The sequence below is a fragment of the Tachyglossus aculeatus genome, chromosome 9, assembly GCF_015852505.1.
Source record: "Tachyglossus aculeatus isolate mTacAcu1 chromosome 9, mTacAcu1.pri, whole genome shotgun sequence".
NCBI classification, from domain to species: Eukaryota; Metazoa; Chordata; class Mammalia; order Monotremata; family Tachyglossidae; genus Tachyglossus; species Tachyglossus aculeatus.
The window spans coordinates 31,841,339-31,855,319 of NC_052074.1; the positions used below are offsets into that span (position 1 = coordinate 31,841,339).

A 13,981-nucleotide genomic window follows, 5' to 3' on the forward strand; every position below is an offset into this window, starting at 1 on the left:
AGCGCTTAACAAATACCATCATTATTATTACTGTGCAAGTTTACAGTAGTGTAAATTTCTTCAAGAACATAAGCCCTGCGTTTTGGATGAAGTGATTGTAGTTCCTCCTTCCTCAGTGCGATGACTCTTGTGTAAATATTTTTGGGGGTCATTTCAAAGTGGGTGGCATGTTTTCACTATTTATTGTGAATGATTTGTATATTAATTTAATTTTGAAAACAATTTTTTGGGACGGAAATTGTGTGAACATGGAGTAATGATTTATTTTGAATTTGATGGATTAGATGGGGTAATGCATTTAGTCAGTATGAGGCCTAAAACTGTGAATTCAGGAAAAAAAAATTGTTTAGCCTGTTTTTCTTCACTGATACATAAACACAAACACCCTGATCACTTTCATGATTTTTAATTGTGTGAAGTACAACAACAAAATATAGAATTCATTGGAATCATTATTTATTTCACTCCAGAATTCATGTCCAAATGCCTAGAGTACATGAATAAATAATTAGGTAGAAAGTGAATTTAGGCAATCTGCTTGAATTTTAAAAAAACACCCTTTTCATATGCAGAACTTTTATTTCCAAAGTCCTTCCACATTACTTAGCTCATCTTTGTCTTTATAGCCTTCCTGTAAATTAGGGAGGGCAGTTGTCTTCTCCACAATTTCAAATAGGGAAACTGAGTTATGGAACAGTTAAGTACCAGCCCAAAGTCACATGGCAGACAAATGGCAGAACTGGGACTAGAAACCAAGCCCATGTTCTCTCCACTAGAACATGAAAAGAATAACCCAAATGATAAAGGGTATAGAAGAATTCTCACAGAAACCTAAACTGAAAAAATTGGATGCTTTCATCTAAAAAGAAGATGTAAAGGGGCTTAAGTTTACCAAATCAGGAAAAGAATGAGCAAGTGAGCACAAGATGCCAAGACTAGGAAACCGCCATTCTAATTTGAAAGTTGAAGGCCCTAAGCCAGTAGAAAGAAAGCTCTTGCACATGGTTGACAATGAGCATATGAAAGTTCTTACTGGAGGAAGTCGATAATAATAATAATAATAATAATAATAATAATAATAATAATAATAATAGCATTTGTTAAGCACTTACTATGTGCCAAGCACTGTTCTGAGCTCTGGGGGTGGGATACAAGGTCCCACATGGGGCTCACAGTCTTAATCCACATTTTACAGATGAGGGAACTGAAGCCCAGGGAGGTGTAATTGACTTGCCCAAAGTCACACAGCAGACAAGTGGTGAAGTCAGGATTAGAACCCACGACTTGACTCCCAAGCCCACACTCTTTCAACAGAGCCACGCTGCATCAGAAAGTATCAGTGGCTTATATAATAGATTTCTTGGACACCTATTGTGGTCAGGATACTGTACTAAATGCTTCAAAGAACACAATAAATTAATACAGCCTCAGCCTTCAAAGAGTTTCCATTCTAAAGGAGAAGACACAAAGTTATACACATGCGGGGATGGTTGAACATGTACAATCTTTTCTGCTCCTTCCATCCCTTTTCCCTTCTGGTTCCCTTTGCATTTTCCAAGCCTTATGTGTGGCTAGAAAGGCATAATTTAATAACAATTAATATATATTTTAATAATGAATATATAACAACAACAATTTAATAATCATGTAATTATTTAAATAGCCATTAATCTGATCAAAATCAAAGTAATTTTGAAATGTAAAGAGCTTGAGTCTATATTTCACTTTGCTACTTTGCTGGTCTTTCTAAAAAAACATTTTACACGTCTCCCCACTCTTCAAAATCCCCCAGTGGTTCCCCATTTCATGCCGTATCAAGCAGCCCCTTCCTTCCTCTTCCCCTCGGCCCCCTCTCCATCCCCCACATCTTACCTCCTTCCCTTACCCACAGCACCTGTATATATGTGTATATGTTTGTACTTATTTATTACTCTATTTATTTTACTTGTACCTATCTATTCTATTTATTTTATTTTGTTAGTATGTTTGGTTTTGTTCTCTGTCTCCCCCTTCTAGACTGTGAGCCCACTGTTGGGTAGGGACTGTCTCTATATGTTGCCAGCTTGTACATCCCAAGCACTTAGTACAGTGCTCTGCACACAGTAAGCGCTCAATAAATACGATTGATTGATTGATTGATTGATTGATTAAAAACTCCAAGCCAATGCCTCTGAAGTTCTCAATCAGCTCTCTCCCCACTACATATCCTCACTTTTCCCCCACTCCTACCCTTCACACATACACACTGCACTCTTCCCAAGCCAACCCACTCGTGAGGCCTCCTCCTCATCTCTCGCTGTTGATTTCTTGTCCACACCCTCCCTTCTGGCTGGAACTCAGTCCCCCCTCCATGTTTGGCAGATCATCATTACTTTCTCCATCTTCAAAGCTCTTCTAAAATGATATATCCTTCATGAGGTCTTTTTCTGATCAATCTCTAACCCACTCCCAACACTCACCACCTGTTTTCCCCTCCAGATACTGGCACTGCATGCTAAGCATTTGGGCCCTCATATCCCTCAACCCCTTTGCTTTTTCTAGCACCTGGAATTAACTTTAATATCTGATTCCCTGATTCTCTATAAGTTCCTTGAGGGCAGGGACTAGTTCTACTAATGTTTTTTGTACCATGACCTGCAGAGGATAGTGTTTTAGTAAAAAAAGCCTGAGCCTGGGAATCAGAGAAGCAGGGTTTATCATGGCCCTGCTACTGCTGTATGAACAGGGCAAATCACCCAATTTCCCTGTACCTCAGTTCCTCATCTGTAAAATGGGGATAACCTATTTGTTTTCTCTCTCTCTCGCACTGTAGAGCCCCAGGATGGACAGGGAATGTATCTGTCCTGATTATCTTGTACTTATACCAGAGGTTATTACAGTGCTTTGCACATAATAAGTGTTAAAAAAAATACAGCTCCAAGTGGATGATTCCTAAATCTACAGCTCCAACCCTGACACCTCTCCCTTTCTGCAGTTTTGCATTTCCTCCTGCCATCAGGACATCTCTACCTGGATGACCTGCTGACACCTCAAGCTAAACGTATCCTAACAGAACTCCTCATCTTTCCCCCCAAATTCTGACCTTCCCGAATCATCCCCATTACTGCAGACAATACTACTATCCTTCCTGTAACCTTGACACCTGTCCTCAACTCAGCTCTCTCATTCAACCCAGAAGCCCATGACCTTGATGTGCTGCACGACTCACCTTTTTCTTTCAACCTACATATTCAATCCGTCACTAAATCATGTCGATTCTAAGTTCACAACATTGCTAAAATCTGCCCTTTCCTCTCCATCCAAACTGCTACCATGCCGATCCAGGCACTTATCCTAACCCCCCTTGATTATTGCATTGGCCTCCTTGCTGATCTCTCTGCCTCCTCTTTCTCCCCATTCCACTCCATACTTCACACTGCTGCCGGGATCATTTTTCTAAAACAAAAAAGTTCAGTCCATGTCTCCCCATTCCTCAAGAACCTCCAGTGGTCCATCCACTCCGCATCAAATAGATACTCCTTACCATTGGCTTTGAAGCACTTGTCCCCTCCTTCCTTACTTCACTGATCTCCTCCTACAGCCCACCCAACACACTTCACTCCTCTAAACACCACCTTACTCACTGTGTCCCTATCTCCTCTATCTTACCACCTACTCCTTTCCCACTACATCCTCCCCCTCGCCTGAAACTCCCTCCCTCTCCTTATCTGTCAGACCACCACTTTCCCCACCTTCTAAGCCTCTTTAAGGTCACATCTTCTCCAATAGGCCTTTACTATTAAAGGTCTCTTTTCCCTACCTCCCCCTCCCTTCTGCCTCACATATACACCTAGATCTGTGCCCTTTGACATTGGATATTCACCTCACCTTCAACCCCATAGCACTTATGTACATATCTATAAATTAAATATTATAAATTACTTATGTATATTAATGTCTTTCTCCCCCTCTAGACAGCACATTATGGGCAGGAAATGTCATAAATTATTTATTTATATTAATGTCTGTCTCCCTCTCTAGATTGTCTGACCACTGTGGGCAGGGAATGTGTCTGCCAACTCTATATTGTCCTTTCCCAAGCATTTAGTACAGTGTTCTGTGCATAGAAATAGCTCACAAATTACTATTGATGTTGATGGTTTAACAAATATGATTTTAATCATGGCAAATAGCAAATACTATTGATTGACTGATTCTCTTCTCTATTCTCCAAAGCCTTTACTCCAGTGCTTTGTTCTCAATAGGTAATCAGTAAATCGGATGACCTCTTGCAAAAGAACCAATCCACCTCAGGGATAACATATTTGGGTATGCGCTAATTATCGTGGTTTAATGAGACATCTGTATCGTTGCTTAGCATACTAATCCTCACTGAAAAATCAAGGAAAATTGTATGTCTTATCAAAATGAAACTCTTTCAAATGGCAGGAAGCATAAAGATTCTGAATGTTCTCAGTGATGCATAACATCAGTTGCTGAAATTCAAAGCCAATCCCATTTTCATGTCACATAGCCATAAAAGATATTCCATGTTACCATATGTTTCGAAAATAACATTCTACTGATGTTCTACCCTAATTATCCAAACCAGCTTGACAGCAAAAGGGCCCTAATAAGTACTTGGCAGTTTGAAAAAATCAATCATTTGATTCCCTTCAGCCTCATGGTTTATGTACTGCAGGGGTTGATATTTTCCAATAGCTTTCCTTCGCATCCTGAATTTCCTTGTATTTTCAAGACTTTTCAGTGAAGGGGACTGACTTAACTCTCAGGCACTAATGGGGCCTTCTTTTATCACCTTAAAATATGTTTTATTTTCAAGGACTTAAACAACAAGAGCAGAGGCAATTCGTTAGGGCTCTGACAAATTGTTTCAGGAAATCGTTCCGCAATTCATCCACAGACATGTAATCTTCCTTCGTATTTTTTCCAGACCAGTATCTTTGTCAGTGCTAGCACCATTACCCCTGAAATCCTTCATGATGCACTCTTAGATCCTTATAAAGATTCCCTATTCCCTAGGCAAAGCCAAGCCTTCAATGCTGTCTTTACACTCTTTTGTTATAAAACAATTGCTCTGGGATTTTTGCTGTATTCTCACTCTGCAATATCAAGACTATTCCCATAGAATTACTATGGTGAGACAATGACTCAGTCAGGATTTCTCAACACATTGCACTAAAAAAATATTAAGAATCCTTAAAAGTGTGAGCCCTTATACTACTCCCTAAGGAAGATGGCAAATAAACCTAACTGCAGATAACTTTTTGCAATTTTGGCTTAAATCCATTGTTACTTTTATTTTATTTTATGCTACCTGAAGCAGGGATCCATCAGATAAAATTCATTTTGTATAACGTTTTTCCTTCCAATCAATTCAAACTTGAGGATAAATCAAGATAGTAGTAATTAGGTACTGAAACGGAGTTCATTTCAATAATGTTGCCAATAAAGAGGTAGGTAGTCACTTCTCTACTCATTTGTGCTAAAATGCCTTTGGATTAAAAAAGCAAATTTTTCCATTTAATCAGATTCCACAGGGCTCCAATTACACATAAGTGGTGTTTTAATTTTGAAAATAAATGAAAATGTATAAATAGGGTCAAGACTTGTAGGGTTTTGGCTGTTGTAACAGGGTTCTGTTACCTGATCGGTATTTTCAAAACTGGGATTAAACCTTAACAAAAAATAGTATTGTTTAACATTTTCACTTCCAAAAGGGGTTTTATTCAATTTACGAGTCCACCGCAGCCTGCCACTTTTGATTTAAATCTATTTAATGAACTTGAATGTGAATTGTCAATATCACACTGTGGTCAATAAAATTGGCAGACATTTTGGAATGGGATAGCTGGAAGATTTATTCATTTCTACATACATTACAAGTATTATTTTATGGGGGGTTTTCCTTCTCCCTACTCTATAAAAAAGTTTTCAGATTTGGATTGCTGGGTCAAATATCTTAAATTAGATTGTTTTCAATTACTATGCATGCCAATAGATAGCTGTGCTGTCTCATATTCATCTAGCAATATATAACATTTACAAACGTTGGAAAAAAATCACGCTTCCAAAGAAACACCATGCTGTTATTATTGTATGTAGCATAAAAATAAGGCCTTAAATACAACCTGGAATTTTGGGTTAAATGGAAAATAGAGTAATAATAAAAGACCATATCAATTTTTAAACTTTTTAAATCAATAAGTCAGTGGAATTTATTAAACATTCACTTTGTGCAGAGCATTGCACTTAAGTGCCTGGGAGAGTACGGTGCAACAGAATTGATAGACATGTCCCCTGACTGCAAGGAGCTTACACAATAAAGGAGGAGATTGATAATAGAAGAAATTACAGCCATGTACATAAGTGCTGAGGGGCTGAGGATGGGGAGACTATCAAGTGGTTAAAGAGTACGGATCCAAATGCATAGGCAATACAGATGGAAGAGGGACTAAGAGAAATTAAGGCCTTGCTGATGTGATTTTAATAAGGCTGTGAAATTGGGGAGAGTAGTTTTCTGTTGGACGTGAACGGAGAGGGAGTTCCAAGCCAGAGGGAGAACATGGGCAAGGGGTTGGCAGTGATGTAGATGTGATCCAGGTACAATGAGTAGGTTGGTGTTAGAGAACCAAACTGTGTGGATGTCGTAGGATATCAGCGAGGCAAGGTAGGAGGCGGCAAGCTGATTGAGTGCCTTAAAAGCGATTTATTGAGCACTTAACGTGGCAGATGATAAGGGGTTTCTGTTTGATAAGAAGGTGGATGGGCAGCCACTGGAAGTTCTTGAGGAGTGAGGAAACTTCTCTCCTCTGCTAATCCATTTAGAGGCTACACTCCCGTCACCGTGGCCCTTAGTGCCCTCTCCTTCCACATGACGGGAAGCAAGACTTAAAGCAATCCTTGGAGGTCACTGCGTAATCTGGCTGGATTGGAACAGGTGACTGGTGTCACAATTCCAGATCGTAATTTAAGGTCAGAATAATGTATTCTACATTTTTGTAGGAAAATGATCTGGACAACAGAGTGATGAAAGGACTCCAGTGGGGGGAGAGAGAAGGCAGCGTAGCTCAGTGGAAAGAGCACGGACTTTGGAGTCAGAGGTCATGGATTCAAACCCTGGCTCTGCCAATTGTCAGCTGTGTGACTTTGGGCAAGTCACTTAACTTCTCTGTGCCTCAGCTACCTCATCTGTAAAATGGGGATTAAGACTGTGAGCCCCCTGAGGGACAACCTGATCACCTTGTAACCTCCCCAGTGCTTAGAACAGTGCTTTTCACATAGTAAGCACTTAATAAATGCCATCATTACTATTATCATTATTAAATGCCCAAAGGTCGCAGATCCAAGGGCATAGATGATGCTGAAGGGAGAGGGAGCTGGGGAAAAGAGGGATTAACTTAGGAAGGCCTCCTGGAGGAGATGTAACATTAATAATGTTTTATATGTAGGGAGAGTACTCTGGTTTATATGGAGGGGGAGAGAGTTCCAGGCTAGGGGGCGGGGGAGTGGGAAAGGGATCAGCAGTTAAGTAGCTGAGACTGGGGGACAGTGAGTAAGCTGCTATTAGAGGAGCGAAGTGTGTGGGCTGGGCTGTAGTAGGGGTTCAGTGAGGTCAGGTAGGAGTGGGGGGAGCCGATCAAAGCCAATGGTAAATAATTAGTGAGGAGGCTGATGCAGTAGTCAAGGGAGGATATGATGAGTGCTTAGATCAGCATACAAGCCGTTTGGATGGAGAGGAAAGGATGGATTCTAGTGATATTGTGAAGGTAGATACAACATAATTTGGTGACAGATCAAATGTGTGTGGTGAATGAGAGTGATAAAATGAGCATAATGGCAAGACTGGGTTTGTGAGACAAGGAGGATAGTGGTGCTGTCTACAGAGATAGGAAAGTCAGCCAGAGGACAGGGTTTGGGTGGGAAGATAATGAGTTCTGTTCTAGATATGTTAAGCTTGAGCTGTCAGCAGGACAACCGCCATGGCGTAGTGGATGGAGCACCGTCCTGGGAATCAGAAGGTCTACGCTTCTGATCCTAGCTCTGCCATATTTCTGCTGTGTGGCCTTGAGCAAGTCACTTCACTTCTCTGTGCCTCAGTTACCTCATCTGTAAAATGGGGATTAAGGCTGTGAGACCCATGCAGAACAGGGACTGTATCCAACCTGATTTCCTTGTATCCACCCTAGAGCTTAGTACAGTGCCTGGCACGTAGTAAGTTTTTAAATACCACAATTATTATTATTATTATTATTACTGGAGGCAAGAGGAAATGTGAGACTGTGCAGAAGGAGAGAAGGCTGGAGAGGTAAATTTGGGAGTCACTCAGAGAGAGGTGGTAGTTGAAGCCATGAGAATGAATGAGTTCTCCAAGGGAATCGGTGTAAATCGAAAATAAAAGGGGAACCAGAACTGAGCCTTGAGGGACCCCCCTCTGTCAGAGGGTGGGAGTCAGAGGAGGATCTTACAGAAGAGATTAAGAAGGAATGGTCAGAGAGATGGGAGGAAAACCAGGAGAAGACAGTGTCAGTAAAGGCAAGATTAGATATTTTAAAGTGAAAGGAATGGTCCACAGTGTTGAAGACATTTGATAGGTTGAGGAGGATTAGGTTGGAGTAGAGGCCATTGGATCTGGCAACAAGCAGGACATTGGTGATCTTAGGCTTGGGGTCTTGAAACTTAGGTTCAGGTTCAACTCCCACATGTTGCCTTTTGCAAAAACTATTTTACTAAGGTTAATAGTGGAAGTCCCCTTTCAGGATTGCACCTGGAGGATTTCCAGTACTCTACCAGTCTCAGCTATGGGAGGGAAAGCCAAGCAGAGGCCTACCCACTCCATTCCTAGCTTGGCCAGTGGCTAGTGAGTGGAAGGCAATCTTCTACAAGGCAAAACTCGCCTGTGCTGGGCAGCAGCGACATGGGAGAGGGTCGAGGGCAGAGACTCAGGTTTACTGTGTGGAAGAAGGCAGTGGTAAACAACGTCCTCATTTTTACCAAGAAAACTCTATGGATACACTACCAGGACGATTGCAGATGGAGATACGTGTCCATGGAGTCGCTATGGGTCGGAGACGACTCGACCGCATAAGACAAGAGTGGTAGAAGACCAGTGGAGAACCTCATTGTTGCCACTATCCTGATACACCAACCACATATATCTTAGACATCATAGTTTGATTTTAATATATAAGGAGAGGGAAAAGGGAAAGGCAGACCAGATCCAAAATCTTACTCTTCACTTATTTTGCAAAAGCCTTTGAGTGGACAGCATTCCTCAAGTGCATAGGCAAAGTTTTTTAAACATGCAAGCTTTCTTGGGCAAGGCAATGTATGCTTATGGTTGGCTATGTGGAAGGAGTCAGAGGTCATGGGTTCTAATTCCACTTCTGCCACTTGTCAGCTGTGTGACTTTGGGCAAGTCACTTACCTTCTCTGTGCCTGAGTCTGTAAAATGGGGATTAAGACTGTGAGCTCCACATGGGATAACCTGATCACCTTGTATACCCCCCCAGCGCTTAGAACCGTGCTTCACACATAGTAAGCACTTAACAAATACCATTATCATCATTATTATTATTATTAACTGGGAAAAACTTGAACCAAGTTAGCCCAGCAAGGGAAGGCAGATATGAAACCCTGCTACTTCTGAATTTAACCTAGTATTCCCTATATGAAGGACACCATTTATCAGTCATAGGAAAAGTAATTCCTCCTCCCCTCCCCCAAAGATATATGTTTCATTATTTCACAAATAACTATGACATATTAGTATCTATGTAAATTCATACTGATGAGTTCTGCAGAAAATGTTTTATGTCTAAGAAATGCTGACAGCTCAAGGAACAGTCTATTTATTCCAGCACCGCAAATATAAACTATCTTCCAACAAATGCTTTGTTTTCTACAAATAAGAAGTTAAGGATTTATTCTGTTTCTGCATTTGTAAACTTGCATCTAATCAAACGAACACCATCCTTGAGAGACCCTTTAGTAACCGACTGTGGGTGTGATTATCGAATCCATGGAAATATTGAAGTTAGTAAATTGTTTAAATTCCGAATCTATCCTTTGATTGTTCTGCCTTGCTTCTTGAAAGTGAAAATCTTCCAACATTTTAGTGGCCTCCTTCCTACGTGAATTCATTCTGTCGTGTCTGATCAAACTGAACACAAATATTTTACTTAACATCTTGCCGGCTCTGTCTTAGCCTTGCAAATTAGTTATTTTAGGACTTTTTCTCAAATCTGCTCTAGATTATCTCTAAACCGTGTTCAGGATCTCCACATTTCTCTTAATCCAAGGAACCATAACTATGTACAGAGCTCTAGTAAGCATCTTAAAAGTGTTTATGCACCCACCCTTTGGATTTTTTTTTAAATGGCATTTATTAAGGGCTTACTATGTGCCAGGCACTGTACTAAGTGCTGGGAAAGGTACGAATTTGTCCGGTTGGACGCAGTCCCTGTCCCACATGGGGCTCACAGTCTTAATCCCCATTTTACAGATGAGAACCCTGAGGCACAGAATAGTGAAGTGATTTGCTTAAGGTCACACAGCAGACGTGTGGCAAAGCTGGGATTAGAACCCACATCTTTCTGACTCTCAAGCACCTGCTCTATGCTCTAGACCACACTGCTTAGTTCAGTGTTTAGTGTTACCAGCAATGTGTGCATTTTTACTTCACTGTCACATTGCTGAATCATATGCTTCCTGGTTTATGCTGCATTTATCAGGAGACAGAAGAGAAGGGCCACTCGTTTTGACAAGAGAAAGGAAAGATGGATAAGAAAATAACCAATCATTCTCAAGCTTGTGTTGCTGCAGTTGTTTCTTTCCACCCCCAAATCTACTGATCTGCATCTAGACAAAGAAAGTGTACATGTGTCCTATCAATTCCCAATTTACTGATGCTGTTTTGAATTTGAACCGTTAAATGCCATGAAGGATTTTTTGATACAAAATTAAATTTGGATTCAATAATATTTGCTGCTATAGTATCAAATCACTTCTTGATATACCTGTTACACAATCAGTCAGTTGTATTTATTGAACAGCCCCTTTGTGCAGTGCACCATACTAAGCGCTTATGAGAATACCACAAAGATGAATGGTACAATCCTCACTCTCAAGCGTAACAGGGGAGAGGGTACAGAAAATGATTTAGTTGGGATGAAAGAGATGCAGCTAGTTATAGGAAGAGAATGAAAGATGGCTAAGTGAATGAATAAGGCCTTAGAAAGAAAAATTCATCATAAATTTGCACATGTGCTACTGTGCCCAGGATGTCATGTGGAGAGTTTGATGGCTTAGAACAGATCAACAATGTCTCTAAGTCATCAGGGTATCCAAGAACCTATTTAGATGCTGAACTTTCTTCAGGCAGAATTCTTTACCTACACTTTAATGTTTGGAAAGGTTTTTAAATATATATATATATATATATATATATATATCCACTGGAACAAAAGAATTCTAAAGCCATCATTATTAAATAACTATAACTATCTGTGAAAAGAAATCATGACCCTTCCAATCCTTGTTCTCTCAACACAAATTCTGCAATTCATAAGATCCTTCAAAATGGATCTCCTTCTAAGAAGAAATGTAACCCAAAGAAGAACAACAAAACCAATCTCCGTATTCAGCCCAGAAGAAATAGACTTTTTTTATAGGCCTTTATAATATATTTTGGATTTTTTGTCAAAACTTTAGTGAATTACACCCAAGAAAAGAAAACATTTCTGCTAAGTCTAAGTAATTTCATCCCTGGAATCTAATAGATTATGTCATCATAAGAATAGGTTAGTTGTCATGGTCCCACAACTTATGGAGAAACAGTCATTCTATTTCACCACCATCTTGTGGCCGGTAAAATGAGAATTTACAAAGAAGCTCATTACACGAGCGTTGCCTCTGGCTACCAACCACTGCAAACTAGCCAACTGAGCAGCTAAGGTTCTTATTCTCCTATTACAACAGCACAGATCTAGAGACTGCATGATCAGACATCAGTGATACTGGATACAGCAATCTCCAGTTTTCTTGGTTTGGCCAAGAAAAAGCAGCAGTTTTCGCTCACCAAAAATGTCAATGAGGCCGAAAGCAGCTACTGCTTTTGAAGCAGGGAATTCTGCTGCAAAACAAGTTGACTATCAGGACGCTAAATACTATGTGAGACTGTGAGCCCGTTGTTGGGTAGCGATTGTCTCTATCTGTTGCCGAATTGTACTTTCCAAGCGCTTAGTACAGTGCTCTGCACACAGTAAGTGCTCAATAAATATGGTTGAATGAATGATACCAGCACGACAACCTCAGGAGATAAGATGTTGGATGCTGAAAGCTCAGAAGTCGGAGGTATCTGCTGACCACAAGGACGGCAGGAATTGTTTGAAAGAAATTTGTGCAGTCTCTGGCCTAACGCTTAGCACGCTGATTTCTTCCTCAGTATCTTCAAGTTACGATCACTGACTTGCCACATGATAATCCTAGACAGGGGTACTGGAAATGTCAGCAAAAACCTCAACTTCCCATCAGTGATCTAGGATGTCCCCATGAGTGATTTGGTGCAGTTTTCTGAAATTAGCCATCTCAAATTTCCCCCTATAATGATTTATAGCTGACTGCTATAAATCAAGCTTCAGACAGAAAAGTCTCTATTTCAGGAAGCATTCCTGTGCTATACAGGGGTGCATCAATATACGTCTCTCTTTATCTGTCTCTGTCTCTCTTTCTCTCAGTGTCTGCCCGTTGTACTTAAAGAAGATGTTTCTGGAGAAGCAGCAGGGCCTAGTGGATAGAAATTGATGTCATGGAGTCTAATCGCAGCTCTTCTACCTGTCTGCTGTGTGACCTTGGACAAGTCACTTCACTTCTCTGTGGCTCAGCGACCTCATCTGTAAAATGGGGTTGAAGACTGCAAGCCTTACATCGACATGGACTGTGTTCAACCTGATTAGCTTGTATAATAATTATGGTATTTTGTTAAGCATCTACAGTGTGCCAGGCACTGTACTAAGCATTAGGGTGGATACAAGTGAATCAGGTTGGAGACAGTCCCTTTCCCACATGGGGCTCACAATTTCAATCCTCATTTTCCAGGTGAGGCAGCCGAGGCCCAGAGAAGTGAAGTGACTTGCCCAGGGTCACACAGCAGACAAGTGGCAGAGGTGGAATTGGAACCCATGACCTTATGACTGTTAGGCCTGTGCCATATCTGCTATGCGATACTGTATCTACCCTAAGGCTTAGTACAGTGCCTGGCACATAGTAAGCACTTAATAAATACCATTAAAAGATGCCACTGATGGTGGCCTACTGTGATGCAAGTGTGATGGAAAAAGTCTATATGGGCCCCACATCCGTACCTGCACCAGGTGCACATGAAACCAGTGTGACAGAACCTCGATTTATTTTATTAATGATGTGTATATAGAGCACAGACTTGGGAGTCAGAGCTCATGGGTTCGAATTCTGGCTCCGCCAACTGTCAGCTGTGTGACTTTGGGCAAGTCACTTAACTTCTCTGTGCCTCAGTAACCTCATCTGTAAAATGGGGATTAAGACTGCGAGTCCTATGTGGGACAACCTGATTACCTTGTAACTATCCCAGCGTTTACAACAGTGCTTGGCACATAGTGAGCACTTACCAAATACCATCATTATTATTATTATTGCCCGGACAGCTGAACATTTCTTTTGGGAGAACACTCTTAACTCTTATTCCAATTCATATGACTGATCAAAGGAGATTAAAAAGAAACTGGCAAAATCATATTGGAAATCATTCTTTTATAATATCAGAATTCCTGAAAGTGAATAAACTTAGGTTGGTAAACAACATCCTTGAATCGAGTTTCTCCTCTCAGAAGCAGCATTAGCGATTTGGATTTATTTTTCTTCGGGCCTGACTTCCAAACTCTTTTCTAAACATAGCACTCTTGAGTACGCACAGGCCTTTTAAATGATTTGAGGCATCTATGTC

General features: G+C 40.7%; 1 non-coding gene across 1 annotated transcript; it reads left to right on the plus strand.

Moving 5' to 3' along the window:
- Positions 1-8,749: 8,749 nt before the first annotated feature.
- On the plus strand, positions 8,750-8,887 carry LOC119932630. The gene has a single exon (XR_005452375.1). It is a non-coding gene; the product is annotated as a small nucleolar RNA SNORA7 (small nucleolar RNA).
- The last annotated feature ends 5,094 nt before the right edge of the window (positions 8,888-13,981 follow it).